At 43.7% G+C, this 18,250-nt stretch overlaps 1 pseudogene; it reads left to right on the top strand.

The window, feature by feature from the left end:
* The window catches only part of LOC140210980 (Y-box-binding protein 1-like), a 188,671-nt pseudogene extending 182,509 nt beyond the window's left edge, over positions 1 to 6,162 (top strand).
* Positions 6,163 to 18,250: the final 12,088 nt, after the last annotated feature.

The following is an 18,250-nucleotide window of genomic DNA, read 5'->3' as shown; positions in this document are numbered from 1 at the left end:
GCCAATCAGCCAACACCCTATCCACGTCTGTAACTTTCCTGTAATTCCATGGGCTGTTATCTTGTTAAGTAGCCTCATGTGTGGCACCTTGTCAAAGGCCTTCTGAAAATCCAAATATACAACATCCACTGCATCTCCCTTGTCTAGCCTACTGGTAATTTCCTCAAAAGATTGTAATAGGTTTGTCAGGCAGGGTTTTCCTTTAAGGAATCCATGCTGAGTTCTGCCTATCTTGTCATATGCCTCCAGGTACTTTATAACCTCATTATTGACAATCGACTCCAACAACTTCCCAACCACCGACATCAAGCTAACAGGTCTATAGTTTCCCTTTTGCTTCCTTGCCCCCTTCTTAAATAGCGGAGTGACATTTGCAATTTTCCAGTCCTCTGGAACCATGCCAGAATCTATCGACTTTTGAAAGATCATCGCTAATGCCTCCGCAATCTCCACAGCTACTTCCTTCAGAACATGAGGGTGCATTCCATCTGGTCCGGGAGATTTATCTACCTTTAGACTATTCAGCTTCCTGAGTACTTTCTCTGTCGTAAATACTGCAGAGCCTAGTGCAAAAAAAAAACCAAAAAGAGATAAAAAGAAATCCGGTAAGTGACAGTTCTGTGGGCAAAAATGCCTTGTTAATGACAGAGGTTAAAGGAAAATGTCCAGACTCGTTTGAGTTGACAGGAAGGTGACAGTAGCTCAAATAACCATGTGGTACAACAGTGGTGTTCTCAACAGCATCTCTGAATGCACAACACGTTGAACTTTGAAGTAGATAGGCTACAGCATCAGAAGACCATGAGCAGAAGTTACCTAATAAAGTGGCCACTGAATGTATGTCAGTAGTAATAAACCTTATTCTGATTCTGGCTTTAGCATTTCAAATCTGCCTACCCTTCAGTATCAATGTCTGCTTAAGAAATTGTACTTTCTTACACACAGTTCCAGGCTGTCTCCCACCATGGTGCATGGGAAAGTGCAACGGATATGTTAAAATGTTCGGAACTTATGTGCTTGACCAGTCCATCACAACAACAATGAATGCTGTGAGCTTAGCTCTTAGAGAAGGAAGGGAAACTTAATGAACAGTAGAAGCAAAAGGGATCGACCTTCCATATGGCAAGTATGGTTGGTGCATGACAACACATTAATCACATTTGTTAAAAGAGCGTAACTAGAATCTTCAAATACCAAGAAAGTAATCATGATTTTATTTTACATTCACACAAAATGCAGTTATCTATTCGGACCAAATTCAGGTCTCTGGACCAATTAAAGGCCAAGCTGTCAGTTCAATTATCGCTCCTACCTTTCTTTGCCTTCCTGTCATTTGCAGCTTAAAGAGTTTTCCTCTTACATGCAGAACTGTGGCAGGGAATGTAAAAAGTGCCCCGCTTATTGATTTTTCCAGTCTCTCCATTGTATAGTCCATCAATATTGCAGCTAATATTTATTTAGTTCACATGTTGCAAGCATTCCAATCTCTGTGCTTACTTACTGTTCATCTCAGGTTTGTATCAATAAGACTGAAGGTTCTTAAGCTTGCTGCTCCAGAGGAATAAAGAGTATTCAGAGGAAGAGGGGGAAAGAGAAGAGGAAGCAAGGAGCCATTTAGCAGTTCCATGCTGGAATGTATGACTGAATCTATTCAAATGGAAGCTGTTTGTCAATTTAATGATTCAAGGAAGGAAGGATCAACTTTATAAGCCATATGTACACATTTACATTACTGTGGTGCATTGTGTGACATGTAACAAAAGGCAACAACATTCAACATTATAGGAATAAAGAATGATATAAAAAATAAAGTTAGAAGTTAAAGTACAGATATGGAATAAAATGTGCACAAATACACGAATACCAGTATGTAACTGCAATGTAAACAGCATTATAAAAGGTGGGTAAAAGTGTTAACAGTGCTGTGATGGGGGTAATAGAGGGGATGGGGAGAGTGTGGTGCTACTTAGAATCATTGACCTGATTGATTCCCTGGGGTAGAAACTTCTAAGATGCCGTGAAGATATTGTTTTCATTGCCCTATAACACTTTCCAGAAGGGAGCTTTTGGAAAAGGCTGTTTGCTGGGTGGACCGTGCCCACAATGGTTTTCCCTGCTGCTTCTTTCTCCTGGACATATAATGCTAGACTGTGGCCAGTGACCTTTTCCGCTGACTTCAGAGTTCTCTCTAGTTTTTGTATATTGTGAGCAGATGTTGCACCAAACCAGGCCAACGTGAGGATTCAACATTTCTTGCATTAACATTTTGGTTTAATTACCAGGTTAGCTTCGTGCAGTTTATGTTGCATTTGCTGGTCTCCTATCTACTGCATTTGTTTCATTCCTATGCATACTGTATATGCTGAGCATAGCTACACAGAGTATTCGGACATTGTAACTCCACTTAAAAGAAGACTTCAGGGTCGCTCTGGGTGACAAAGAGCAAGAACCTTCACGTCCCCAGTGAAGCGACCCAGCAGATGTTCCTTTCTTTGCTACATGCTATAAGTATAGAAGAAAAACTTTTACTTACACTCAGTGGCCACTTTATTAGGTGACCTGTTAGTTAATGCAAATATCTAATCAGCCAATCGTGTGGCAGCAACTCTGTGCATAAAAGCATGCAGTGGTTCCGTTCTTGTACAGACCAAACATCAGAATTGTGATCTAAGTTGACTCTGACCATGGAATGAATGTTGGTGCCAGAGAGGTTGATGTGAGTATCTCAGAAACAGCTGATATCCTGGGATTTTCACACATAACAGTCTCTAGAGTTTACAGGGAATGGTGTGGAAAAAGAACAAAAAAAAATTTAGTGAGCAGCCATGGGCAAAAGTGTGTTGTTAAAGAGGGAGGTCAGAGGAGAATGGTCAAACTGCTTCAAGCTGACAGGAAGGCAACCGTAACTCAAAAAAAAACGTACGTTACAACAGTGGTGTGCACAAGAGCACTTCAGAAGGCACAACACCTCCAGCCTTCAAGTGGATGGGCAGAAGGCCAGGAACACATACTCAGTGGCCACTTTATTAGGTACAGGAGGTACCTAATAAAGTGGCCGATGAGTGTATATTTCTCCCTGTGTCGCTTCTGGATGTTCCAGAGCACAATGCAGGCAGTGTGCCAATTTTGAAGAAAATGCCCATAGGTGCACAACAAAATGTCACAAACCACCAAAGTGACAATCTCCAGGGCACCTGTTTCAGGTTGGAAACATCAAAAAAAAGTCTGCAGTTGCTGGAAATCTAAAATGAAAATAGAAGAAGCTGGAAATACCCAGCAGGTCAGGCAGCATCCATGGAAAGAGTAACAGAGTTGGCATTTTGGGTCCGACAGCCTTTTTCAGAATCCAAAGGAAACAGAAGAAGCTTGTAAAGCTTCAGGGATGGTAGAGGAAAGGAGATATCTCTGATTAGACAGCATTTATGGGGGGGGGAGTGGGAGTGGTGGGAAATGGACAACAGATGTTTCAGATGGGGACCCTTCATCAGGACTGGAAAGGAATGGGACAGAAGCAAGAATAAAAAGATAGGAGTGAGGGAGGGAGCACAAGCTGGCAGGTGGATAGGTGAAGCCAGGTATGAGGGGCAGGAGAGAAAAAAGGGAATGATGAGAGAACTGGGAGGTGATGCATGGAAGAGGCTAATGGCTGAAGAAGGAAGAATCTGACTGGAGAGGACAGGAGATCATGGAATAAACAGAAGGAATTAGGGATCTACAGGGAGAAAAATGATGGGCAGGGAAGGGGAAAGAGAAGAGATACAGCGGCCACAGAGTTAAGTGAAAGTGATAGGAGAGCATGCCGGAACAAAGAAGTCAAAGCCCAGTGGCTGAAGCCTGGAGAGTGGAGGATCAGCGGCCTGTCCAGGTGGGTAGGGGGGAGGAAAAGGGCTTGTTTTGCTGTTGTTTTGTTATTTGTTGTGTTCTCTGTTGGTCTGCAAAGCATTGTGTAAATCTGAATCTGAATCTAGGAGAAGTGATTACCAGGAACTGGAGAAATCAGTGTCGATGCTACCACTTTGGAGACTGCCAAGATGGAATATGATGTGCTGATCCACAAGATTTTTATTCCATGAGTATCTGACATACATCAGTATTCAAAAAAATGCTTCTCAAAAGTAATCAAAGTTAAAACACTGTAAAATTATTGCATAGAAATTGAAAATATGAAACAAAATACTAGAAAACACTTAAGACATATACATATTTAAGTGAGTCCAACTAAAACTGAAAATTATAGAAAATTTACTTCCTGATACAAATACTGTCAGCTGTCAGCACCCTGCTGTTGGACTCCCAATATTGAGAAACTGCCAGAGATCAGATATGAGAAAGTTTGATATTTCTGTTCTCTTGAGTATTTGTTGAGCTTTCTGACTGTTACGGATAGAAATGCCAGCAGCTCTGCATGGAACAGTTGGTATTTAGGGAAAATTCAGGTTGATAGATCACCAGTGATCACGGAGCAAGGATATACTTCTGTGAAGATTTTTTGTTCTGCACACATGATAACAGGCTTTTTATTACAGATAAGTGGGTTATTCTCACTTAAATAAAAAGGCAGTTCGTATCAAAGAGGAAAAGGGAAGAACTCGCCTCTTAAGGTTAGCAGACTTCCATCAACACCCCAAGAAAAGCTATTTACTCTCATGTCATGACCATATGTGAAAAAAAATTGTCAAGCACTGATGTTAGCCCTTCCTTCTTGCACTACGTATTTACTTTGTAATTTACAGTAATTTTATATCATTGCCACAAAACAATAGGTTTCAGAATCAGAATCAGATTTAATATCACTAGTGTACGTCATGAAATTTCATAACGTATAAGACAGCGATAATAAACGTGATTCTGATTCTAATCAGCAACACACACAAGATGTCAAAGAAACTCAGCAAGTCAGGCAGCTTCTATGGCGGGAAATAACAAACAGGACTCCTGAAGAATGGTTTTGGACACCAACACTGACTGTTTATTTTTCCCCTGCATAAATGCTGCCTGTCTTTGCTGAGTTCCTCCAGCATTCTGTGTGGTTTGCTTTAGATTTCCAGAATCTGCAGAATCTCCTGTGTCTCTGATTTTGAAGATACAGTTTTTTGTGTAGTATGATGTATTTCTCTCATTTTATCATGCAGACTGCAGTGTAGAGGGAGAGTGAATGTGCTACTCTGACAGAGTATGGACCTGAGACTATCATTAGTGGGGAAAGAATGAGCCTCTCAGTTCATGACATTCACTAGGGCTTGTAAAGCTTCAGCAAAGCAGAGATTCACTCTAATCTGTAGCGTGGCACCATCGAAAGGGAACCGTAGCAGCTGTGAACAAGCAAAGAACAACAGGGCTCCTTGCTGCATCCATAGCAAAGGCTCTGCCAATGACTGATATCCAAACCAAGCTGCAGGGATGTTTAATACACACACACACACACACACACACACACAAACACACAAAACAATTATGCGTTTCCATTTAGGTCAGGGGAACCAAACTTTGTAAACACAAAATACTCTACAGATGCTAGGGTCAAAGCAACACTCACAACACATGAGTCCTGATGAAGGGTTCCAGCCCGAAACTTTGACTGATCGTTTCCACGGATGCTGCCTGACCTGCTGAGTTCCTCCAGCGTGTTGTGAGTGTTGCTTTAACCAAACTTTGTAAGCGGCAGTGCTCAGGCCTGACCTGACCAATACCTGTGGATCAATCCTCCACAAGCTGGTGCAGACAACCATGGACAAGCATCATGTTCCAGGCAAACTGGCAGATCTCATCCTGGATTATCTCAGAATGAGAGTCTCATCAAGCTAAGCTACATCAGAGTGGCACACGCTGGAGATCGGGATCATCACAGGCAGTGCCATCTCTGCGACCTTCTTTGCCCTTGCAATGAATATGATTGCAAAGTCTGCCAAAACAGAGTGTCGTGGCCCCCGCTCTAAATCTGGTGTATGGCAACCGCCAATTACAGCTTTCATGGATGACCTGACAGTCACCATGGCGGGAACTAGGTGGACTCTGCAGGAACTGAAGAAACTCAACAACTGCGCAAGGCTGAGTTTCAAGCCCACACAATCAAGATCACTGGTACTGAGGAAGGACGGAGTCACCGACAGATTCTGCTTTAACATCACAGAAGCGCTCATTCCATCTCTGACAAGCCAGTGAAGAGTCTTGGCAAAGTGTTCGACAGCATCCCGAAAGACACACTATCAATCCAGGTGACCAGTTAGAAGCTTGATACAAAATCTGAACCATTGCCTTAAAGCAGACCGTGTGGCACTGGCTGAACACAGAAAAAGATTTGACCTTTCAGCACAGCAGCTTGGTTGTCCAAGCTGGTCTATGCCAGTGTTTATGCCCCAGATGTGCCTCCTCCTCCTACATCTGTTCTGCAAAGACTTTACACCATCTAAGTGAAGTGTTCTACATTCTCACCGTTCCCTCAATATTGGAGGTCCCCCTGAATTTCTGATTGGATTTAGTGGGGACTAATCTTAACGTAGTGGCCACTTTATTAGGCAGACCCCTACCAGGTGGCATGGAATCGTAGTGGTTAGCACATCATTTTACAGCACTAGCAACCGGTGCTGAATTCCCCCCGCTGACTGTAAGAAGTTTGTACATTCTTCTCGCAACCACATGGGTTTCCTCTGGAGACTCCAGTTTCCTCCTACTCTCAAAAGACAAATGGGTTAGCAGGTTAATTGGTCACATGGATGTAATTGGGTGGCGTGAGCTTGTTGGGCTGGAAGAGCCTGTTACTGTGCTGTATCTCTAAATTAAATTGACCTGCTCATTAATGCAAATATCTCATCTGTCAATCATGTGATAGCAACGCAATGCATAAAAGCATGCAGACATGGTCAAGAGGTTCAGCTGTTGTTCAGACCAAACATCAGAAGGGGGGAGAAATGTGATGTAAGTGACCTTGATCAGTGTGAGGTGGTTCATATTAGTAGGTCAAATATGATGGCAGAATATAGTGTTAATGGTAAGACTCTTGGCAGTGTGGAGGATCAGAGGGATCTTGGGCTCCGAGTCCATAGGACACTCAAAGCTGCTACACAGGTTGTCTCTGTGGTTAAGAAGGCATACGGTGCATTGGCCTTCATCAATCTTGGGGTTGAGTTTAAGAGTCGAGAGGTAATGTTGCAGCTATATAGGATCCTGGTCAGACCCCACTTGGAGTACTGTGCTCAATTCTGGTTGTCTCACTACAGGAAGGACGTGGAAACCATAGAAAGGGTACAGAGAAGATTTACAAGGATGTTGCCTGGATTGGGGAGCATGCCTTATGAGAATAGGTTGAGTGAACTCGGCCTTTTCTCCTTGGAGCGACGGAGGATGAGAAGTGACCTGATAGAGATGCACAAGATCATGAGAGGCATTGATCGTGTGGATAGTCAGAGGCTTTTCCCCAGGGCTGAAGTGGCTAGCATGAGAGGGCATAGTTTTAAGGTGCTTGGAAGTAGGTACAGAGGAGATGTCAAGGGTAAGTTTTTTACGTAGAGAGTGGTGAGTGCATTGGATGGGCTGCCGGCGACGGTGGTGGAGGTGGAAGTGACAGGGTCTTTTAAGAGACTCCTGGATGGCTACATGGAGCTTAGGAAAATAGAGAGCTATGAGTAAAGCCTAGGTAGTTCTAAGGTAGGGACATGTTCGGCACAGCTTTGTGGGCCGGAAGGCCTGTATTGTGCTGTATATTTTCTCTGTTTCTATGTTTCTATATTGATCGTGGAATGATGGTCGGAGCCAGACGGGGTGGTTTGAGTATTTCAGGAACTACTGATCTTCTGGGATTGTCATGCACAACAGTTTCTTTAATTTACCAGAGAATGATGTGAAAAACAAAAAAAAAATTCAGTGAGCGGCAGTTCTGTGGGTAAAAATGCCTTGCTAATGAAAAAAGGTCAGAGGAGAATGGCCAGAGTGGTTTGAGCTGAAAGGAAAGTGATATTAACTCAAATACAACAGCGTTACAACAGTGGTCGGCACCTCTGAATGCACAACCTGTAGAACCCTGAAATGGATGGGCTACAGCTCTAGAAGATCACAAAAGCACTTAGGCCACATTCACCTTATAAAGTGGCCACTAAGTGTGTATCTCTGGCCTTAACTTTGCATCATTTTCATGTAGAAATGTTCAAAGTTTACCCAATCGAACCACATTCATAATGTTAATGGTCTCTTCTCCATCATTATTCTAGGTAAAAGAGTGTCAACCTGTACAATTTTTCCTCTCAGTGAAGAACCTAGTCTAGTGAATCATTGTTGGCACCGGTTCCATTGTGTTGTTTACTGTGGAGACCAAAAGTGAGAACAGTACTCTTGTGTGTACATAATAGCTGACTAGAAACCATTTCTAGTTGATGAATTTTAGTAAATTTGTGGTCTACAAATCTAATTAGTAATTTGTAAAGTCAGTCAGATCTATAATGGGCTCAACGCTCCAAACCATGAAGGATATCTTCAAAAAACAGGGTCTCAGGAAGACAGCATCCATTTTTGAGAACTCTCACCATCCCGGACATGCCCTCTTCTTGCTATTACCATCAGGAAGGAGGTACAGGAGTCTGAAGTCACATGCTCAATGATTTAGGAGCAGATTCTTCCCCTCCAACATCAGATTTCTGAAGTCCATTAACCCATGAATATGATGACGGACAATTTGCTGGAGGAGCTCAGCAAGTCAGGCATGAGGGGAATAAAGAACCAATGGTTTCAGCTGTACAATGTCCCATACAGCTATGTTCCATTTATATTTGTACTCTGTCATTACAGTCAAATGTAACCTTACAGATTTGACTGCCTCTCAAAGAAAGAGCTTGTGTTAACACAGTACTTTTCATAAAGTCATCAATTCATAGGAAGATTATAACAAAGCTCATGTATCAACCAAATCTTCAATGACCCTGGAGAACTTGTACTGAAAGGGGCATTTCTTCAGTTAATCTTTAAAATTCGTCATTTTCTAAAAATTATAACAGAAATAGATCACTTTTTCTTAACATTCCTGAGGAAGGCAAACAGGCAGTGGGATCAATGAATAGAGAAAAGAATGGAATGCTCCATCATTCCATCATGGCTGATGTATTTTCCCACTCAATCCCCATCAAACCCTGTAATCTTAATAATCAAGAACCTATCAACCTCCACTTTAACTATACCCAATGACTTGGTCTCCAAAGTCATCTGTGGCACTGAGTTTCATCGATTCACCATACACTGGCTAAAGAAATTCCTCCTCATCTCTGTTCAAAAGGGATGTCCTTCTATTCAAGGAATTTGCGATTAAAATATTAGTATCTGTGAAATGGTGACCATGGAAGTGGTTTTTTTTGCTAAAAAAAAATCCACCCTTGTTTTAGGAAACGAATACTGTAATGTTTAACTGATCCGTAACCACTGATCCTTAATAGGTCTGTCGGATGGTCTTACCTGCCAATCAGCGGAGAAAGTAACTGTAGGTGGAAAATGATTACCGATCCTCTCTTTGACATGCTGTGAATTAACAAAGATGGTAGTTTTAAAAGAGATCAATTTTAATTTAAAGCAGAAATAATTGTTTACTGAATTAATACTGAATTCTCTTCATCACTTACACCTCGGACTTCAACTACAGCACAGAGTCTTGTCATCTTCAGAAGTTTTCAGATGACTCTGCCATAGTTGGATGCATCAGCAAGGGAGATGAGGCTGAGTACAGGGCTACGGTAGGAAACTTTGTCACATGGTGTGAGCTGTGTACAAACATCTATTGATGCTTCTGGACACATCTTCAGTGATGTTCCTGGAATCATCGGGTGTTTCGGGTCTTTCAACTTCATACAACCTCCTCCAGGTGACCCAGTCGGGGCTGATCAGACCCCAGCTTGTGTCCAGGTGGCTAGCTGCTTATGACTCCATGGCTCCCCTCTTTTGAACCACAGCCATCTTGAGGCCCTCTCTGCTGCATCGGTGGTACTGTGGATGGCTCTCCTCTTCCTCTCTCCCTCAATGCCCAAAATGCTGAAGGCTCTAATAAAGAACGGGCTACGAATCCCCTACAACCAGCCTCCACTGGGAGACACCTCGCTCTCCATACAGCCTGCTGACAGTTGCTGACCAGTCCTGCGTACTTGGAGAGCTTCCTTTCAAAGGCCTCCTCCAAGCTATCTTCCCATGGGACTGTCAGCTCCAGCAGCACCGCTTGCTTAGTAGACTCAGACACTAGGACAATGTCTGGTCGCAGAGTGGTGGCTGCGATATGGTTGGGGAACTTCAGCTGCCCTTCGAGGTCCACCAACAGCTGCCAGTCCCTTGCAGAGGTCAGGATGCCTGCAGATGTTCTTTTGGCAGGTATTGGCTGCTCCCCAGCTCTGACAAAGGCAATGGTCTGCTTGGAGGGTCGGGACCGCTTCGCCCATTCAACTCCTGCGCTGACGGCTTCAGCGATGGTCTTCAGGACCTGATCATGCCTCCACCTGTACCATCCCTCACCAAGTGCCCTTGCACAGCTGCTGAGGATATGCTCTAGGGTTCCTTGCTTGGAGCATAGTGGGCACGCAGATGACTCTGCCTTGCCCCATGTGTGCAGGTTTGATGGGCTTGGAAGCACATCGTACACTGCCTGGATGAGAAATTGGATGTGGTGTGGTTCGGCTTTCCAAAGATCAGCCCAGGTCACTTTCCTCTCAACTGCATTCTCCCATCTTGTCCAAGCTCCCTGTTGCTTCATTCCCACTGCCTTGCAGGCTCTCATCTCCTCCACCACTGCTCTCACCTCCTCTTGAACTAGGCGAGGCCTTTCCTTCCCTCTGGTGTCCATTGGGGAGTTGGAAAGGATCCTAGCCCAGCTCGGCCCCATGTAACCACTCCCACCAGCCTCCTGTGACGCAGCCTCGCCTCTGCCTCCTGAACAGCTTCCTCTGCCCTCCACTTCCTGCCGCAGAATTATCTGCAGCTTATGTGAAAAAGACTAAGGAGCTGGTGGTAGACCTGAGGATAGCTAAGGTACCAGTGACCCCGGTTTCCATCCAGGGGGTCAATGTGGACATGGTGGAGGATTACAAATACCTGGGGATACGAATTGACAATAAACTGGACTGGTCAAAGAACACTGAGGCTGTCTACAAGAAGGGTCACAGCCGTCCCTATTTCCTGAGGAGGCTGAGGTCCTTTAACATCTGCCGGACGATGCTGAGGATGTTCTACGGGTCTGTGGTGGCCAGTGTTATCATGGTTGCTGTTGTGTGCTGGGGCAGCAGGCTGATGGTAGCAGACACCAACAGGGTCAACAAACTCATTCGTAAGGCCAGTGATGTTGTGGGGATGGAACTGGACTCTCTCACGGTGGTGTCTGAAAAGAGGATGCTGTCTAAGTTGCATGCCATCTTGGTCAATGTCTCCCATCCACTACATAATGTACTGGGTGGGCACAGGAGTACATTCAGCCAGAGACTCATTTCACCGAGATACAACACTGAGCGTCATAAGAAGTCATTCCTGCCTGTGGCCATCAAACTTTCCAACTCCTCCCTTGGAGGGTCCTGGACTTATTTCATAATTTACTGGCATAAATTACATATTACTATTTAACTATTTATGGTTCTATTACTATTTATTATTTATGGTGCAACTGTAACGAAAACCAATTTCCCCCGGGATCAATAAAGTATGGCTATGACTATAACTAATAGTAAAGCGTGTGTGGACATAAAGTCTTAGCATTGGTGTCAATCTTGCAGCTGGCATTCTGTGCTGACAGTCTGCACATAAGGCTGGTCTGGCTGAGAGAATGTGAAATGTTTTCACACACCAAATTATTGTGATCTGTGTTGTATTCAATAGCAGCCTACTGAAAGGGAACTGTGCACAGATCTGAAAGGAAAATATTTGCAAGGTTACGAGGATAGAGAACAGGAGTTGAACTAATTAAATAGTTTCTTCAAAGACCTGACAGAGGTAGGAGTGGTCAAGAGGCCCATCTCTCTCCTATGATAGTGATCTAGTGTCTGAATTTGAAGCAAGTTGTAGAAAACTGGAGGTGGCTGGGGTGGGTTGAGGGTGAGGTTGTGGCGGCTGTGTAAGCTGACTCAAGATTTCCTGGGTTTATCTTTCACTATACTTGAGCCAGATTTGATGCATTTAGTTGTTGGAATCAGGTGCCATGGTAGCATAGTGTTTAGTGTAATGCTACTGCAGTACAGTAGTACACAGGCGTTTCCAGTCAGTGGACAGTCACAAGGCTGCAGGATTGGATGGCATCCCAGGGAGGGTATTCAGAGTCCGCATGGCACAACTGGCAGATGTGCTTACAGACATTTTTAATCTCTCTCTCTCCCTCTCTCAGTACAGAGGGTCCTCCTGCTTCAAATTATCCACCACTGTCCCTGTACCAAAAAAGACCAAGGTAACACGCCTGAACGACTGGCACTCTGTTGCATTCACCTCAATAATAAGCAAATGCTTTGAGAGGCTGGTCAGGGACTACATCAGTAGCTTTCCACCACCCACACCGGACCCCGACAATTCACCTACCAACACAACTGATCGACAGATGACGCAATAGCCATAGCTCTACACACCCTCCTTACACATCTGGAGAACAAGAAGCCCAGAGACCTCGGCCTTCACTCTGCCTTGTGTAGCTGGATCCTGGACTTCCTATCAGATTGCCGGCAGGTTGTAAGAGTGGGCTCCCACACCTCTGCCCCTCCGACCCTCAACACGGGAGCCCCTCAGGGCTGTGTACTAAGCCCCTTCCTTTACTTTCTGTATACCCATGACTGCATCACCACCCATAGCTTCAATCTGCTAATTAAATTGGCCTTGAAATTGTTCAGAAGTAATCACTGAGAAGTGAGAGTCTGCCTAGGCTGAGTTTGAATTGTGTCTTAACACTTTGAGGATATCTTGGTTTTACTCTTGTCAAAACAGTAGATATTGCAACCTATTTACAATATGTTACGTCTTCGTATAGATTTAGTGACAGTATAATTTAACCTTATCACTCCTCATAGGTTAAGTCCTCACATAACTTTACAATATTTGAAACTATTTGACCTCTCTTTTAATATTTTTTCTCCAGAATATGTTTGCTTAGTAATATTCTGGTAAGGTGAGGGTGAGCTTGGATGCAGCAGCTTCTACGAGGCCAACCAAAGCTGTTATTGACTTTTTAAATATAGTTTTTTATGATGGCAAAACTGTGCTGGACATTAGACCATAAGACAAAGGAGCAGAAGTCAGCCATTCGGCCCATTGAGTCTGCTCCACCATTTTATCATGAGCTGATCCATTCTCCCATTTAGTCCCACTCCCCCGCCTTCTCACCATAACTTTTGATGACCTGGCTACTCAGATACTTAAAGAAGTATCAGATAATTAAGAAATTAAAGTACTGTAGGTCTACCCCATCAGCGAGTTGCTTGTTGATGAAGAAACTGAAGGAGCTGGACTTGGCGCAGACTGTGTTTCAGGAGAGCTGTCAGAGTCGATGAGCAAAGGCGTTGTGCAATCGAACAGTGAGTGATTGTCTTAGTCGCTTTTCTTGTGATCACAAGACCCTGGTGGACATTGGTAATGTGGAATGCTGCAAGTCAGGTTACCTAGTTTACTAGTGAACAGCAGACTGTGGAGGAGCTGCCTGGCCTCGGTCATAGCGAGGACTGGGCCTTAAGACATGACATCCCTTGTTTAAGACCATCCAGGAGGGGAGTGTTGGAATCAGTGCCACCCTCCAGTGTTTGCTCGGCAGAGGACCAGCTGTGTTGTGTTCAGCTGCAGACTGCAGTGGTGTTTGTGGACTCAGGGACTTGGACGATGTTTTTTTTTTGTGTGACTGTGTTTTACTGCTACCTTCTACCTTCTGTGTGTGCCTTGTGCCGTGTGGACAGCAGGGGAGGTGTATGGCCTCGGACCACATCGTCGCCTGATTGTGGCCGTCCTGGAGAGGGGTATCACAGTCAGTGCTGCTCTTCAGTGTTTGCATGGCAGAAGACAAGTTCTTTTGTGTTCAACTGCAGACTGCTGCAACACTCATGGACTCAGGGACTTGGACTATGTTTTTTTCTGCGTGGCTGTATTTTACTGCTATCCTATATGTGCTGTATGTGCCTTGTGGTGCTTATGACTGTTGGTTCTGTGCCTTGCACCATGGTGCACTGGAACACGGTTTCGTTTGGCTGTATTCATGGGTAGTTATGTATGGTTGAATGACAATTGAACTTGAACTAGTGTAGGCCAGTTGAACTACATCACAACCAGGCTGGCATGAAGAATCGGAATCAAAATCAGGTTTGGTTTCACTGACATATATGATGTGAAATTAGTTTTGTGTCAGCAGTTCAGAAAAGGACACAAGATTGCTATAACTTACAAAAGTAAAGAAACAATACAAAACAAAAGTCTCTGTTCATCAACACCAGAGATTCTGCAGATGTTGGAAGACAGAATCCTGATCAAGGAACTCAGCCCGAAATGTCAACTGTTTATTCCCCACCTGCCTGACTTGCTGAGTTCCTCCAGCATTTTGTGTGTGATAGAATTCATGGGTTCATGGACCATTCATATATCTGATGATGGTGGGGAAGAAGCTGTTCCTCAATCATTGCATCTGCATCTTCATGCTCCTGTATCTCCTCTATGATATTGGTAACAAGAAGAGGGCATGTCTGGCATGGTGAGGGCCCTTAATGATAGATGCCACCTTCTTGAGAAACTTTTTTGAAGAATTGGTGTGGGTTGTGTCCATGATGGAGCTGGCTGAGACTATAATTACTGGTTAAGTTTGTACACTACAAATTTGCTAACATTAATCAACCAGAGATGGTTTCCAGGCAGCTACTGTTGAGGAAAATGTTAATTTGCAGCATCTTGCAATCCTGCGCATTGAAGCCTTCATACCGGACAGAAATGCAACCCATCAAAATGCTCTCTTCCCAATACATCTATAGAAATTTTTAAGAGTCTTTGGTGACACATAAATCTCCCCAAAGCTCTAACGAAGTAGCTGATTCTAGGATCTGTTGAATGCTCAGTATTTTTGCTCTGAATGATGTAAATATTCTACACACAACCACTTTCATCCACTGAGCAAAAATTCAATCTTTCTATGCCATTTTAACCCCAGCAACAAACATCCCAGCCCTTTCACCCTTTGTGCTTATATCTCCTTCCTCTCGGGATTTCTCCCCATTTGTTGCCTGAATTACATTGACCCACCAGTCAATATAACATCATGGTCATTTAATTATAAGGAAATAATCACAAGGAAGTGAAAAATCACATAGACCTGGATTCAGTACTCAGAGAGTTACACTACATAGTTTAGAGAGCTCTTTAGTTACAGTTTAATGGGATGTAATAACTCCTTTGGGTGGAGAACATCAGCTTTCTTTTCCTTTAGTACCCAGTTCACAGTCTTTCAGGATAAGAAATGACACATTCAAGAAGTGAGCCATGCAATTTTACTCAGCATGTGTTCTGATGAAACAATCTCTCTCTGACAAATTAAACCCTCAATCTTCCCTTTCTTTCAATGCCTTTCATGAATTAAATCACGGGGAGGTTTGACTATTTCTATTTAATGATTGATTGATTAATTGATTGATTGATTCATTCATTTATACATCTATTTATTTAGATTCAGCACAGTAATGGTCTCTTCTGGCCCAGGTACACCCATGTGACAACCTAATAACCCATACGACTTTTGAATGTGGGCGGAAACTGGAGCACCCGGAGAAAACCCATGTGGTCAGGGGAGAACATACAACCTCCTGGCACACAGTGGCGGGAATTGAACCCGGGTCAGTGGTGCTGCTCAAGCTCCAATCAAATGACAATCTAAATAAATGTGCCAATCTACAGAAAATCAAACCATGAAGTTAAGGAAGATCAAGCAGCACAAATAAAATGCTGGTGGAACGCAGCAGGCCAGGCAGCATCTATAAGAAGAGGTACAGTCGATGTTTCGGGCCGAGACCCTTCGTCAGGGCTAACTGAAAGAAGAGATAGTAAGAGATTTGAAAGTGGGAGGGGGAGGGGGAGGGGGAGATCCGAAATGTTAGGAGAAGACAGGAGGGGGAGGGATAGAGCTTTGAGCCGGAAAGTTGATTGGCAAAAGGGATACAAGGCTGGAGAAGGGAAAGGATCATGGGAAGCCTAGGGAGAAAGAAAGGGGGAGGGGAGCCCAGAGGATGGACAGCAGTCAAGGAGTTATAGTGAGAGGGATAGAGGGAGAAAAAAGAGAGAGAGAAAGGAAAAAAAAAAAAAGGGGGAAATAAATAAATAAATAGATAGATAGATAAATAAGGGATGGGGGTAAGAAGGGGAGGAGGGGCATTAACGGAAGTTAGAGAAGTCAATGTTCATGCCATCAGATTGGAGGCTACCCAGATGGAATATAAGGTGTTGTTCCTCCAACCTGAGTGTGGCTTCATCTTGACAGTAGAGGAAGCCGTGGATAGACATATCAGAATGGGAATGGGACGTAGAATTAAAACGTGTGGCCACTGAGAGATCTTCTCCCTTCTCCAGCCTTGTATCTCTTTTGCCAATCAACTTTCCAGCTCTTGGCTCCATCGCTCCCCCTCCTGTCTTCTCCTATCATTTCAGATCCCCCTCCCCCTCCCACTTTCAAATCTCTTACTATCTCTTCTTTCAGTTAGTCCTGATGAAGGGTCTCGGCCCAAAACATCGACTGCACCTCTTCCTAGAGATGCTGCCTAGCCTGCTGCGTTCATCAGCATTTTGTGTGTGCTGCTTGAATTTCCAACATCTACAGATTTCCTCGCGTTTGCGAAGTTAAGGAAAATAATCATTTAATTTGTATATATCCTCCTTTCCTTGTATTTCCTGCTGACAACAGAATCTTCTCAAGCACTAGCTTGTGCTCCTTCCTTGAGAACAGGCTGAAGGAATGAGGGTCCTAATGTCACCTCATCCTATCTACCCTGAGAAGATACTTCAAGGTCAAGTTTGTTCACTTTCTTGTCATTCCACTGTATACGTTAAAACTGCCAAATGAAACAGTACCTCCAGACTAAAGTGCACAATACAGTACATATAATTCTCATACACCATACATTAAGTGATATTAACCACAAAGAAATTAACAAGTAATAAGCTGCATTTATGACACATGTTAAAGAATAAATCAGCATTGTTCCCATCAGTTTTAAACAATGATAGTTTGTTTAAATGCATTAAGAGATCTTTGATAACTGTACTGATCTTGGAAGCAGTTGTGCTTTTTAGCTGTATCAGGCTGAAATGGGAATATTTAATTGTATCCATTGAGAGTTCTGCTGCTACATGAGTTGCCCGTAGGTGCCCTGGAAGTAGAATCTATAGATGTACCGTGGAGAGCATTCTGACAGGCTGCATTGCTCTCTGGTATTGGGGGGTGGGGGGGGCTACTTCATAGGAATGAAAGAAGCTGCAGACGGTTGTAAATTTAGTCGGCTCATTCTTGGGTACTAGCCTACAAAGTACCCAGGACACCTTCAAGGCAGCGTCCATTATTAAGGACCTCCAGCACCCTGTTACCATCGGGTAGGAGGTACAGAAGCCTGAAGGCACACACTCAGCGATTCAGGAACAGCTTCTTCCCCTCAGCCATCCGATTCCTAAATGGACATTGAACCCTCGAACACTGCCTCACTTTTTAATATATATCATTTGTTTTTTGCATGATTTTTTTATTCTATTCAAAATATGTATACTGTAATTGGTTTTCTTATTTATTAATTATTATTATTTTTTCTTCTATATTATGTGTTGCATTGAACTGCCGCTGCTGAGTTAACAAATTTCACGACACAAGCTGGTGATAATAAACCTGATTCTGAAGGAAATAGTATAACAGTACTGTTGCTTCATATGTGATGAGACCTGGGTGGTGACAGGGAGCTCAGTAGTCTCATGGCTGAGGGGAAGAAGCATTCTAGCAGTTCTTGTCCCAACACCACAATACCTCCTGCCTGATGATAGGGGGTCAAAGGGATTGCGGGATGGAAGGAAGAAATCAACCTGTTGATAACCACAAGGCAGAACGCAGGAATAGAGGAAGTCACCTTACCTGCCCACCCACTCTTTTGCAAGCCAAATGACCAAAATTAAGAGCCTGGAACCCATGTGGAGGTCAAGGATGAGACCTTTTAATGAATGGAACCTCTCTGTAGGTTCTCCCCAAAGAGATAAAATGTCCCTGGCATTTTCTGCTTGTAAATCTTTCTCAGCTTGTTCCACTCATAGCACAACAACCTGA

Source organism: Mobula birostris, chromosome 2 (genome assembly GCF_030028105.1).
Source record: "Mobula birostris isolate sMobBir1 chromosome 2, sMobBir1.hap1, whole genome shotgun sequence".
Taxonomy (NCBI): Eukaryota; Metazoa; Chordata; class Chondrichthyes; order Myliobatiformes; family Myliobatidae; genus Mobula; species Mobula birostris.
Note: the sequence above shows the minus strand (reverse complement) of the source record. Positions and strands in the feature narration are given on the sequence as shown.